General features: G+C 38.5%; 1 protein-coding gene across 5 annotated transcripts in view; it reads left to right on the top strand.

The window, feature by feature from the left end:
- NRIP1 (nuclear receptor interacting protein 1) overlaps positions 1 to 12,547 on the top strand; it is a 93,198-nt gene that overhangs the window by 67,032 nt on the left and 13,619 nt on the right. For 3 of the 5 annotated variants that reach the window (XM_031556621.1, XM_010722276.2, XM_010722284.3), the window contains one exon: positions 2,241 to 2,289. The exons of 1 other annotated variant lie outside the window; for it this stretch is intronic. The gene's annotated coding sequence lies outside the window, so the exon portion shown is untranslated. Of the gene's footprint in view, positions 1 to 1,182; positions 1,822 to 2,240; positions 2,290 to 12,547 lie in introns of those variants that run through there. One more of the 5 variants, XM_019620239.2, reaches the window with a different exon arrangement.

The raw sequence follows: 12,547 nt of genomic DNA, 5'->3' as shown, positions 1-12,547 counted from the left end.
GTGTTTATTTTAGTTCAGTGGAAATACTTTCTGCATCAGTGTTTTAGAAACCACACTACCTAGAATTTCGTCCCTACCTTCATATTTTAAAGAAAGAGGCTCTCTTTCTTCTTACAGTGTGCAGTATTCTATAGTCTTGTTCCTGCTCTTCTTCAGAACGCCACGCTTTTGAGACAGCTTCCCAGGCAGCTTGGATAACTTGTCTGCCTTCGCTTACCATCTTCACTTCCTTAAATCTGTCTTTTCTCTACAAAATTCCTTTTCTGCTCAGCTGTCCCTGTCTTGTCTTAGTTTGTAAGCAATTCGGGGTAACAGTCTGAATTTATAGGTATATAAAATGTTTTACAATAGTAATTATGCCATACAGTGTATCCCAGCAAATGTCAAGCACAGACATACTTGTTCCCATAAACCTGGCAGAATATAAAGAAGGCAAGTGGAATTAGCATCCCAGCAGGTTATTCTTGGTAAGCCAAACTGTTCACCTTTAGAAAATACTGAAATCCTGGTTTGTGTGATTTAAGGAAAGACCAAAGGGACTTTGGAAGGAAATCAGGTTAAGTTTTGTTTGCAGTGAAGCAGAAATCAGACCCAGTAAACTCAATCTCCCTAATTTGATGAGTGGGAGGGGAAAGTATAGTTTTAAAAAAAAAAAAAATAGGAGCACGTGCAGGAATAAGCCTGCTGTTTGGGCTCACAAGGCTATCTCATTAAGGCAGCTGAGACAGAAAGCTTTCTTTGTTTCACTGAACTAGGTCTTGGGTTTATGTTTAACTGTTCTTTGGGACAGGTAATTTCTCTGCTTTAAAATTCCAATTCAAAAATTTCCGTGTTCATGTTGGCTTTGGCACCAGTCTCTATCGTGATTCAATAAATAACCAAGTGTTGTCATCCTGATAATCAGTTTTTCTAAGAGCAGTGTTTTCTTCCCCTGTTCTGGTCTTTCTGGTCAATCTTCTGTGTGTACTTACTGAATGAAAACAGCTTGCAACAGGGTAGAGATACCTTTGTTGTACTAGCCAGGAAGGGAAGAGGCTTTTCCTAACTCATTAGGAGCAGCAAAACGAGAGAAGGGGAGCCCTTTTGCAGTGTATTTTAGCCCTTCTGTACCCCTTTCTCCCTATCATACGTGGTTTTCAATATTGGTTTTTTTTTTTTCTTCTAAGAGGAAAAGAAAACGTGTTTATTCTGGAGGCCAATTCTAAGGTTTCTAATTGTTGGCCAGCAGACCTCACGTTATTGATGTGCTTAGCATCTCACAGGTATAGATACATAGATTTTTAAACTTCGTATAAGTTACGATTTCCTGAGGGAAAGAGGACAAATAGAAAAGGCTGTGAATCTGGCGAAAGGCAAGCAACATACATAATCTATGTTTTGGCATGTGATTTGTTGGAGCTACTTCAGTGGGTTTTGATTAATTTTTATTATGATGACTTGTCAAGTGCAAGCCTCAAGAGTGCAGCTGGGTTTTTTTTTGTCTGGGGAGCAGTGCAAAAACATAGCGGATTTCCTGTGTGAGAGGTGCCTGAATATTTTGTTAAAAACAGATGTTTGTGCAAACATGAGCAATGGAAGGACACAATAAGCGGTTAGGCTATGTGGGCAGAAGTGAAAGAGTTACTAATGTCTGTAGAACTCAAATGAGAAATTTTAAACCACGTGTAGAGTAAGAGAAAAACAATTTAACTTGAAGTGGAGGTCTAAATAGGCGCCGTCTTGAAGGGAAATGATTACAGTAACAGCTGTGCTCTGTGTAGTGCAGAATGGTGGTTTGGTGTTTGTAATGTAGAAGCATTGGGAGTTGAAGACTAAACGAAGGTAACTGGTACAGAGAAATGAGAGGACAAGTAATATTTAAGAAATGCAGAATGCAATGTCAACGTTGTCATGAGTAGGGGGACAGCAGTAATATGGGAACAATTGTATTGGTTTGTATTGACTGATTAATTTTTTTTTTTTTAGGACAGGGTGAGAAAACCCATCACCTCTATTCTGGCGTGTTACCCCTTACCAGCTTGTTCAACTCTTACACAGTGATCAAGCTCTGATATTATCAGAAACTAACCCCATAAATATAATCAATTTTAGGGGAAAACTTAGTCTAGTCTCTTGAAACATCCTTTAGAAGTAAGAAAGACTTGTTTTCATGAACTAGTAAGAAAGTCATCCATTAGCTGTTAAAATTGTTCTCCGTTTTCAGTTTCTACATTCTGACTTAATATATTTATTTTTGGCAGGGTGGAGTGAAAAGCAGATTGATAGAGCTCCAGCACTGATGCTTTCAAGGTATGAGTTTCTGACCGTGAACTTGAAAAGAAACCTACTACACTTTTTTTTTGTTTATTTCCTTCACATCTAAATCACACTAGCTTTGGTCCTTATCCTTCCTAAGAATTCTGAGTCAGATTATGGTTTATTTCACATGCCCAGATAATTTTTGATCCGAGATTGTTAGCTTGGCATCTGCTGAAAGCATCCCAAGAAGCTGGAGACACGATCAACTGACTGCTAGAACTTCTGGCCTTCTCTTGATAAATGGATTTTAAATTGTATTTGGTTGTTTCAGAAGAGTGGAGGCAGTTCCCTCCCTACTGTATTCCCTACTGCTTTTCTTTTGTTGCACTTTTTGACTTGTACCTCTGCTGATCCAGTGTCATTCACTTCAGTGTTAATTTGATATTTGTGAGTCATCTATCAGTTCAGTTAGGTTCTGCAGATATGCATGAGCTTGAACTCGTAAGATACCACATTGATGTTATCCTTAGTAAAGTTCCTTGGTATCATTCACTGGCCAAGTTTAGCAACAAAGGTAGAATGAAAACCTTTGGCTTTATGGCTTTATTCTTTTAACCATTCTAAAAACAAAAAACAAAAACCCAGCATATGATATTTAGTAAGAATATATGCAGCCAATGAAACTTAACTTTTATCTTCTGGTTGCTGACAATGCCTTACTATATATTGATTCAGAAAACACCGGAGTTGCATATTGATGGTATATTGAGCTGGGAAATGATTCTGTCAAGGAAAGATGGCTTTATATAATACAAAGGACATGGGTTGTGACCCATCAGCTGTGCTCGGATCTCTACCAGGGCAGACTAAGTTAGAAATAATATCTAGCCTGATCAGCTAAATTGACAGAGTGGTGGTTTTGGGTGCTGTTAGATAATGGCTTTATACTCTACAATGCATAGGAGACTTCAAGTTGCATAAACTGTCTTTATTTACTGTGCTCATGACAGAGTTGCTTTGTTTATGACAGTTTCCTTCTGTCTGTGCTTAACCAGTAGGCATTAAATAGACAGCCTGAAATTGTAATTACAATTCTGGGTTATTCCTGTGTTGTTTCCCACCCACTCTGCAATGTTAGGCTTACAGAAAGGAATTTACTGTCTTCCCCCTATTGCATTTGTTACTGCTAGTTTAATTTGTTAGACTTTCAGCACGTGGCAAAACAGATCACCTGCTGTGCAGTTGTGTGTTGAGCAACTTGAGGAACAGGCAAGCTGGTACAATCATTCTGGTCTAGTTTAGAATAGGAAATCTTGTTCTGTGCCCTGAATAATAACTGATTATATTGTAAACTGCATTCAAATCTTGAATGTGAACATGCTTTCATTAAGTTCTAGAACTCCAACTTGGCTGGACTCTAATACTGGTGATCTATTACTGTTTTTCACAATGTGTGTCCGTTTATTGTGTCCCTAATTCCGCAATATTAAGATATGTTGCATAAAATTTGATGCCTCTTTGGTGCAAGGATCTCTGTGTGCATAATTTTCCCATTATTTTGGTATCCTATTAAAATCCATAGATCTAATTTGTCAGTAAAAGTAAGTTTTAAAAAATGAGTGGAATTACTGTTTTACCATTTGTCTAAATGTTATTTTGACTTCAAAAATTTCTTGATTTGAGATTTCACATAAACATGAAAAAAGACGTTTTTTTTAAAAAAAAACTGACATAAAAATAGTGCCTTTATGGAATTAGAGCAGCCAGCCAATACTTCAAGATCAGTTGTTGTGGACTACTTTACTGAATTGATCAGACAGAGGTACTCTCTTCATTGTGCTAGCTGACATTTGGTTTTGTTGTTCTACTGGCTAACCATTCATTCTTTGCAGTTAGTCATTACCTCCTTTTAAAAGACAACACACTGAAAATAGCTTACATTTACATCGTCAGGCTCTCTTTGCTGAGAGCTTTGACTCTGCCCATTAGAGTCTTCTGTAGGGAAATAAAATAGACATTTCATGTCTGAAATGCAATTCTATGTTGTCACAGTGTTGTTTTTTTTTAAAAAAAAAGACTAAATCATCCCACTGCCCTTTGATAGTGGTGTACTATACTGTATCCCTTTGACTTGAAAAGCATGCAGTTTGATCCCAAATTCAGAAGTAGCTGAAGCCCCCTGCTCCTGCAGGGGTTGCAGAGGGTGAGCTTGTATTTAGCAGGAGGAAAAAAAAAAAAAAAGCTGCTGACCTGTTTTAGTTCAGACTAATCTTCCTAATCAAATCAAATGGAAAGTTTGTAATATAAGGAAAGGCCTGATATGATACACAATTGACTTATTTACAAGCTCAATTGAAGTGAAAGAATTTTTGTGCATTGGACTTCTTTTGAGTGCGCTAATAAACTTAAGCTATTGAATTCCAAATAGGCTTGATTTAAAGTGTTGGTTAACTATACCACTTACAAACAGGTGTTTCTTCAAATGATTTTGGATGTAAGATGTCTTGTACGTTTTCATGTGTTTGATTCTCAGAGAGTGTCGTTAATTTGCAGATGTTGAATGAACCTCTGATGTTTTTAATCTTGAATCATAATCATTGCCTGATATTTGTGCATATGTGTATTTTATTTTTTTTTTCCTTCCTTACACTTGAGTGTCTGGGTAAGAGGGTGTTGAGGGAGAGACCTTATTGCTCTCTTCCAGTACCTGAAAGGTGCTTACAGTGAGAGGGGTGTTGGTCTCTTCTCACTGGTGACAGGTGACAGGATGAGGACAAATGGCCTCAAGTTGCACCGGGGAAGTTTAGTTTGGAATCAGGAAGAACTTCTTTACAGAAAGGGTAGTTAAGCACTGGAATAGGCTCTCCAGGGAGGTGGTTGAGTCACCATCCCCGAATGTGTTTAAAAACTGTTTGGATGTGGTGCTCAGGGACATGATTTAGCAGAGGGTTGTTAGAGTAGTACGGTTAGGTTGCGGTTGGACATCTTTGGATGATCTTTAAGGTCTTCCAACCTTAGCAATTCTATGATTCTATGTGAGCAGCCTTTTGTAATGTAGGAAAGATAGAAATAGCATTTTAATATACCTTCTTCCATTTTACTCTAAGAGGTTAAAAAAAAATAAGTTAACAGAATTGTATTGCCCTAAGGTCTAAAATTTAACTCAGTTTGATCTTAAACAGTGACTGTTTTAGGATACCATGAAATCTGTATGAGAGCTAAAAACACCTATGCTGTTGTGCTGAGAAGCTTGCATGCCAGGCTTCAGGAGTGGTTTGTGTCTGGTTGTAGTAACTCAGGTGATACTGTAGCGTAAAAGTGGCAGTCTAATCCCTGTAAAGAATGTTACTGAAAAGGAGCCTTCTTAAGCTGGTGTTGTTTTCCTGCCTTATTCCTTTAAGCCTCTTCATTACTGACTGAGCCAACCCAGTCGAATGACTAGTGTCATATCTGTACAGAAGGTAGATGGAGGAAAAAATCATTAAACATGTTAAAACAGAAACATGGTAAAGATGGATGTGTGACGACAATGTTTTACTGGCCATGTCTGAGATTCCCATGTACAAGTTAAGCAGTTTACTCCTAAATGAGTTCCAACAAAAGCTTTATACCAACATGAACAGGAGTATTCATAGGCATAGCGCTCTCTAAATATAACTGCTCCCAGTCGTGTCTAGACTAACATCAGAAGTGTGCTTGTGCAAGCCATGCTGTTCTTCAGGTTCTCGTTATTAGAAGGAGCATCTCAGCTTTGTGATGGTGTTGCAGGTTTGAATGTTGTGTGTCTTTGTGTTACTCAGTACACCTTTTCTTTCTCCTGTTTGTGTCAGAAGGTGTCCATTGCAATTGACCAGCAAGATAAATATTCTTCAGCACGTTTCAAGCTTTGAGAATGTATCAGTAGATGAGTGGATTGATAGATCAGTAAATGACTTCCATTTCTAACTGTTCTTACTCAACCTCTGAGTTTTAATGATTATTTCAACTGTTGCTGTAGTGTTTAACCTGCTCAATTGCACAACTTTCAGCATTAGAGAAGCTTTCTAGGAGAAGACTGTTGTCCTCATTACAGAAGAAGTTAGTTTGATTGCATTCTGCATAGATCATGTGTTACAAGTTCTTTTTGTTTTATTACTTACTAGCCACAGCTAGTAAGGATAAATGAGCGTTTAGAAGTGGACCTACAGTTGCTATATAAAGCTAAGCAGCTCAGAGTACATGACTACATAAACTGAGGTCTTGATTCTGTAGCAGTGGTCTCCTTCTGGATTTGTGACTTAATATTATTGAATAGTACAAAAAAGATTGCAGAAAGTGGTATCTTCCATTTGCTTTTCATTTAATGTAATTGCTTCTTATTTGTTTGACAACCTGCCGAACTTCTTTTGGTAATGTAAACAAGCAGAGGTCAGCTGCTCTTAAAGGTGGGAAGTACTTAAACTTAGAATGCACCGATGTAAAGAAAATATAGTAGTATTTCTGATAAGTGTACTAAGAGGGAGGAAAAAACAGCAACCAGTACCAGGAGCTTTGATCAAATGCCAGCTCTTACATCAGTCCTCTTTGTAATCTTTCTTGCTGATCTGTGACCTTGACCTTGTGTTTGTGTTTGTATGTCAAATCTATTTTAGGGATGAGCAAACTAAGTTCAGTTTAGTAGGATTTATACTGCAGCTTCATAGGATGCCTCGGTATAATATAAAAATATTCTAGTTCTTCTATTTGTGTGTATAAATTATGCATACATGTATATGTGTAGTACACATTTTTTAAATTCTACTTAGGAGATGCTTCTTAAAGGCATCTTCATCTGACTAGTCAAGTCATCTTTGTTCAAGAGACAGTCTGCCTGGGTTTCTTCCTAGGGAATCTCAACAGGTACTTCTGTTGTTTGCTTTTGGCAGAAGAGTGGCTTGACTCTAAAAAGTAGGCCTACACACTTCTCCACACACATCTCTCAGACATCCCCACATGGAGAACAGTGAAGCAAACATTCTGTGGCTTTTTGGGAGGTTCCTTTGGTGACATTGAGGCCCTTAGTCCTACTTGCCCAGTAGGAGCTTTATGTAAGAACACTTGTGTCAGTGGAAGGAAGGTGATGAGCAAGCAGCTGAAGGTCCATGGAATCATGTGTTCTGGCAGCAGCTTCACTCTTAAATCAGGCAAATTTCTGTAGAACCATGTTTTTTATATACATCTAAATGTGCAGCTTCTGAACTTGTCTGTTTTATTTATTACTGGACTTCATGGTGGCTGAGATTGACTTTTTCCTACAAAATGATGAGACTTACTAGCAGCCAGTTAATGATTTGTTGGTGCTGCGATTGTTCAACAGGGTTCTTGGGCACAGGCTTAATTTTACATGTATGCTAACGTGGAAGAGAAGCTGGTTTTATATCTGGCATTGTAGGCATATGATTTTATAAAGGCTTAGTAAACTTGTTTGTTTGAGATGCACTTTGAAAGGTGGGCTCAAATTAGCTGATGCTTAAAATGCTTGTCTTTTTTTTTTTTCCCCAACATAAAATATGAGAAATTATTTCAAAATGTTTCCCTTTGTACTGAAGGGTAGTTAAACATTTCCACTTGCCGGCCTTCCATTATTCTTACAGTGGCTTTTCAGCAGCATAAACAAAGTAAGAGTTTTCATTGTTTTTTAGCTAAGTCAGTATTTTAGCTGTTTCAACTTGACTCGAGGTTTAGGTCAGTATGACTCATGGACACGTGTGCAGCACAATTCCTAAAGTTTGAGAGTATTGTTAAGACATCATCTCTATACATCAATATATTAAAAGGCTTTCAGTATTTTAGTTGGAAATTGATGAGTATTTTCAAGTAAACTCTGGCACAGTTTAAAGATGAGAAATTTCTGTGACATTCTTCATGGGATGTTATCTTTTTCTCCCCAAATTTCACTTAAATTTGTTCGTATGTTATAAATTCATTTCTGTTGATGTTTTTGCTGCTTAGGAGAAAAAAATCAATTTTGTAATTGAACTAGAAAAAACCTTCTAGTTAATGCGGGCTTTTCCTTTTCCACTTAGCTGAAATTATGTGAGCCTTTTCTGTGTCCTTAGCCTTTGGAAACATGACCTACAAAAGGCTCAAGTCTCATTAAAATAGAAACAATATTGTTCTTTCACTTAAATGAAAATAAAAAGGAATCTATCTATATCTATATATAAATATATAGATTTGAGATGAGGCATGTGTCATTCTGGAAGTAATGCCTCCTTTTATTTCCATGGAAGTTACAACAGATACAGAGAGCACAATAACACTATTTGAGCAAGTTCTCAGCTACAAAACACTATTTTTCAACATAGTCAACACCATCAGCTATGCATTTTTACCAGTGATATGCAGGAGCCTGTATACATATATGTATGGAAAAAAAACATCTGTTCCAGCAGAGTTGACTCACTGTTTCACAGCAGCTGTCATCATGTGTTGCTAGGAAAACATGGCCTACACAATAAATTTTTCATCAGGCCCAAGAGATGGAAGACAGAAGTCACCAAACCCAGACCATGCAATTGGTGTGGTGCGACAGTCTAGCCAAGATTGGCAATGTGCTCCTCAGTCTTCAAACTGATACGGGGCTTGACATTTTTGTGTTGCAGAAGAATGGTTACCTTCTTCTCTGGCCTGACTCTGGAAGTTCAAGCCTTCAGCTTAGTCAATGTTGCAATGTAGTGCAATGGTCAGAGTTGGTTTGTCTGGGTTTCAGAATATTGACAAGAATCGCCCCTTTCCTATCCCAAAAGACAGCACACATCCTTTTACCCACTGAGGGCTGCATCTTGAACTTTTTCTTCAATGGGAAATTCACCTGTTGTTACTCCATGGACTGCCACTTTGACACATAGTGGTAAAATCACATCTCCTTACCAGTAATGATACAATTAGTGAAACTGTCATCTTCAACCTTGTATTGGTTCAGTAGGTCCTGACAAACTTTCATATAGTGTTTTCTGTTTCTCTGTGAGAAACGATGGGACTTGATGTGTGCAAAGTTGATGGTATTCCAACATTGCCACTATTGTTCTCAATGCGTTGAATTCCATATTCAGCTTTGTTACAACCAGGGAATTGTGTACACACTTACTTGTATGAGTGAGCTGGTTATGTTGTGCCAGCTACCCATGGCCATCCAGAACGTGGCTTGTCTTTCACATTGGTATCACCACTGCTGACATGCATCACCTCCTATCTGTTGCGTGACAACAAAATGTAGTGGAATATTGTCAGGAAGGTTGAGTCTCTATCACCATACCACCAATATCTACCTCTGACATCATGGACCAGCATAATAAAATTGGGGGCATTACTTTTGGAGTAGCCCTTGTGCATAAATAATTTAATAGTATGTGAGTGTGATCCTATACTTTACTATGGAATTACTGTTTGGGTTTTTTTACTGTTAATTGAAACCTATTCTGCAGAAAGTTTAGAAATTATCCCGTTCATAGCTAGCCATGAGACACTTGGTACCAAGTGGAACACATCTCTTACTTTCAGTAAAAACTGCCTTGTTTTCAGTCAGGTGTAGCTTGGCCTTTGTGCAACCAGTTATTGGTTAAAATAACATAAAATGACTTAGGACAAATCACTGGGTACGTACAGTTACTTCACCAAATCCGAGAAATACGCCATTGTGTGGTGAAATGGTTGCACTGTCAGTTACCTCCAACACGTAGAAGGTCAGAGATGTGTGGAAATACGTTATCTACATGCAATAATCATAAGGCAAAACCATAATTGTCCTGAAGTCACTGTATATTAATCACTTTATATTAATCAAGTTGCATTCTTGGGGAGCTGACGCTGTTAAGAGCAAAATCCGTTGTTTGTTAGGGGGAGGTGGTGAAATATAAGTATGGTTGTTAGATTTCTTTTAATTACATAAGTAATTATGAAGTAATTGATGTATGAAGATTGGGAAGATGCATCCTCTGTCCACTCCACTGTACCTATCAGTATATTTTATTAAATAAATGATAATTTTTTTGAGCCTGTTTGCTTTTGGTATCCTTGGTATTTGTGGAGAAACAACTTACAAGGCAGTCCTAGATTTTGAATATTCACTTCCTTCACAAGTGGTATTTAGAAACTGATATTGCTCTTACTAGAGCTGGCAAGAACATGTGTTTTTGAATGAAAGGAGATCCTGATCAAAAAACGAACTCAAAGGTACCCTTTGCATCACAGTTACAAATACTACTGAAGAAACAGTTCTTTTTATTTCAGTGATAAGAAGTATATGTGTGTGGGTCTCTGCAAAGGAATTGACTGAAATTTACATGAAACATTCAGTTATAGGTGTACATCAAAAGTGGCATGGGTATCTGTAAGCTATGGGGTAGCCAACATTGCTAGGGCTTTTGGTCTTCCGTGTGAAGATACTTTGCCTCTTAATTTGACGTGCTCCAGCTTCTGCATTTCTCCTCACATGTGCAGAAAATGTCCCCCGTCTGCTCTATTGCCTCCCTGAAAGAGTGTCTGCCTAAAAATGGAAATGTCTTTTTTTCCAGACCTCCTTTAAAAGATAGAGAAATACTTTATTCCCCCTTGACATACAATGTATTGTCCCTTGTCCCACAGCTCCTTGTTGCCATGCAGTGGTATGATGTGGCCTGGGTGGAGAAGACCACATGAAGTCTGAGGAGCAGAATGATGCTAAGCTTGGATGTCTGAATGCCTTGCTTCACACCTGTCAGCAGCAATGTATAAACAGTCACCCCTTTCACATACAACTCAGAGGCCACAGCTGACATCTGCACTCATTTACATTTTAGCATTTAGTATTTACATTTTAGTAGGCCTTAAAACAAAAGCCCAAATATTAAATAACCTGTCAGCACAGTTCAGTTATTTTTCTCCATTCACTTGTTGGTTCACTAATAGTTGTATTTTTTCCCTAAGGAAAAAGCATTTCTTGTCTGCTGTGGTGTTAGTTCTGTGTTTGCACCAATTGTCTGTTACTTAGGACGTTGTAGTTCGTGTGCTTTAATAAAATGATATCTCTTTGCATTCCTTCAGGTTATTGTGTCAGCGTTTAGGGGATCAGTCTTCTGCAGAACTTACCAAAACCTGACTGTTTAAGCAGCTGAAATCATCTGAAGGCTTTGTCTGGCCTGATGTGGCTTTCTTCCTTTCAATTCAAACCTTAAAACTTCTGCTAACGCCAGAAAGTAAGGTCAGAATTGCTTTTGGCAGTACACAGCCTAACATAACAACAGGGAAAAAAAGCATAGCCAGCAGATTGAGAGAGGTGATCCTGTCACTCTACTCTGTGCTGGTGAGACTTCACCTGGAGTACTGTGTCTAGAGTGAAGTCTGTGAGTTGTTGATATGAGAGAGACGTAGATCTGTTGGAACGTGTTCAGAGGAGGGCTACAAAAATCCAAGGGATGGAACACCTCTCCTATGAGGACAGGCTGAGAGCTGGGACTGTTCAGACTAGAGAACAGAAGACTGCAGGGTAACCTGATAGCGGCCTTTCAGTATCTAAAGATGGACTATAAGAAAGGACTATTGTGACAGGACATGGAGAAATTATTTCAGACTAAAAGAGGGGAGATTTAAGTTGATATAAAGAAGGAATGTTTACAAATAAGGGTGATGAGACAGTGGAACAGGATGCTCTGAGAGGTGGTGGGTGCCCTATTCCTGGAGACATCCAAGGTCGGGCTGGACAGGGCTCTGAGCAACCTGATCTAGCCCTAGATGTCCCTGTTTATTGCAGGGATTTGGACTAGGTGGCCCTTAAGGACCCCTTCTAACTCAAACGATTTTATGAATCTATGAAAAGGCTCTCCTGCCCTGTCATTTTAAAGGGTGAGTGGTGATTCTGCACACAGCAGGACTGTGGCGGCACGGTGAGGAGTGTCCTGGTTCTGGTTGCTAGGGCTCCACTTCTGCAGTGCCTTGGAGTCTCTGGAAAAGTCTGGCAACAACCTTTCAAACTGCAACGTGATCCCCAGTGTGCCCTCTCCTGATTCAGCTTTTTAAAAGCAGTAGGCTATCTTTTCCATGTTTAAAATCTCTTAGAGTAGGTAGGTCCCATCAACAAGTGAACAGTATGCCAAGCTGTTGGGAAGGAGTCGGTGTTTGCTTTCTCAAAGTGATATCCTGTGATCATAGGGAAAGTGTTTGGTTTCCATGAATTTATTATTTTAAAAAAAGGGAAAAAAAAAAAAAAAGTATGTTGATTCATAAATTCTCTAGTGTGCAACTGTGGAATATTCACCTGTTGCTGAATTTTGCTCTGTAATCTAATTATTTTTGCACTTCTTTCTCTCTCTCT

This window comes from Meleagris gallopavo, chromosome 1 (genome assembly GCF_000146605.3).
Source record: "Meleagris gallopavo isolate NT-WF06-2002-E0010 breed Aviagen turkey brand Nicholas breeding stock chromosome 1, Turkey_5.1, whole genome shotgun sequence".
NCBI lineage: Eukaryota > Metazoa > Chordata > Aves > Galliformes > Phasianidae > Meleagris > Meleagris gallopavo.
The sequence above is the reverse complement of the archived record's forward strand: the minus strand, read 5'-3'. Positions and strand labels throughout refer to the sequence as shown.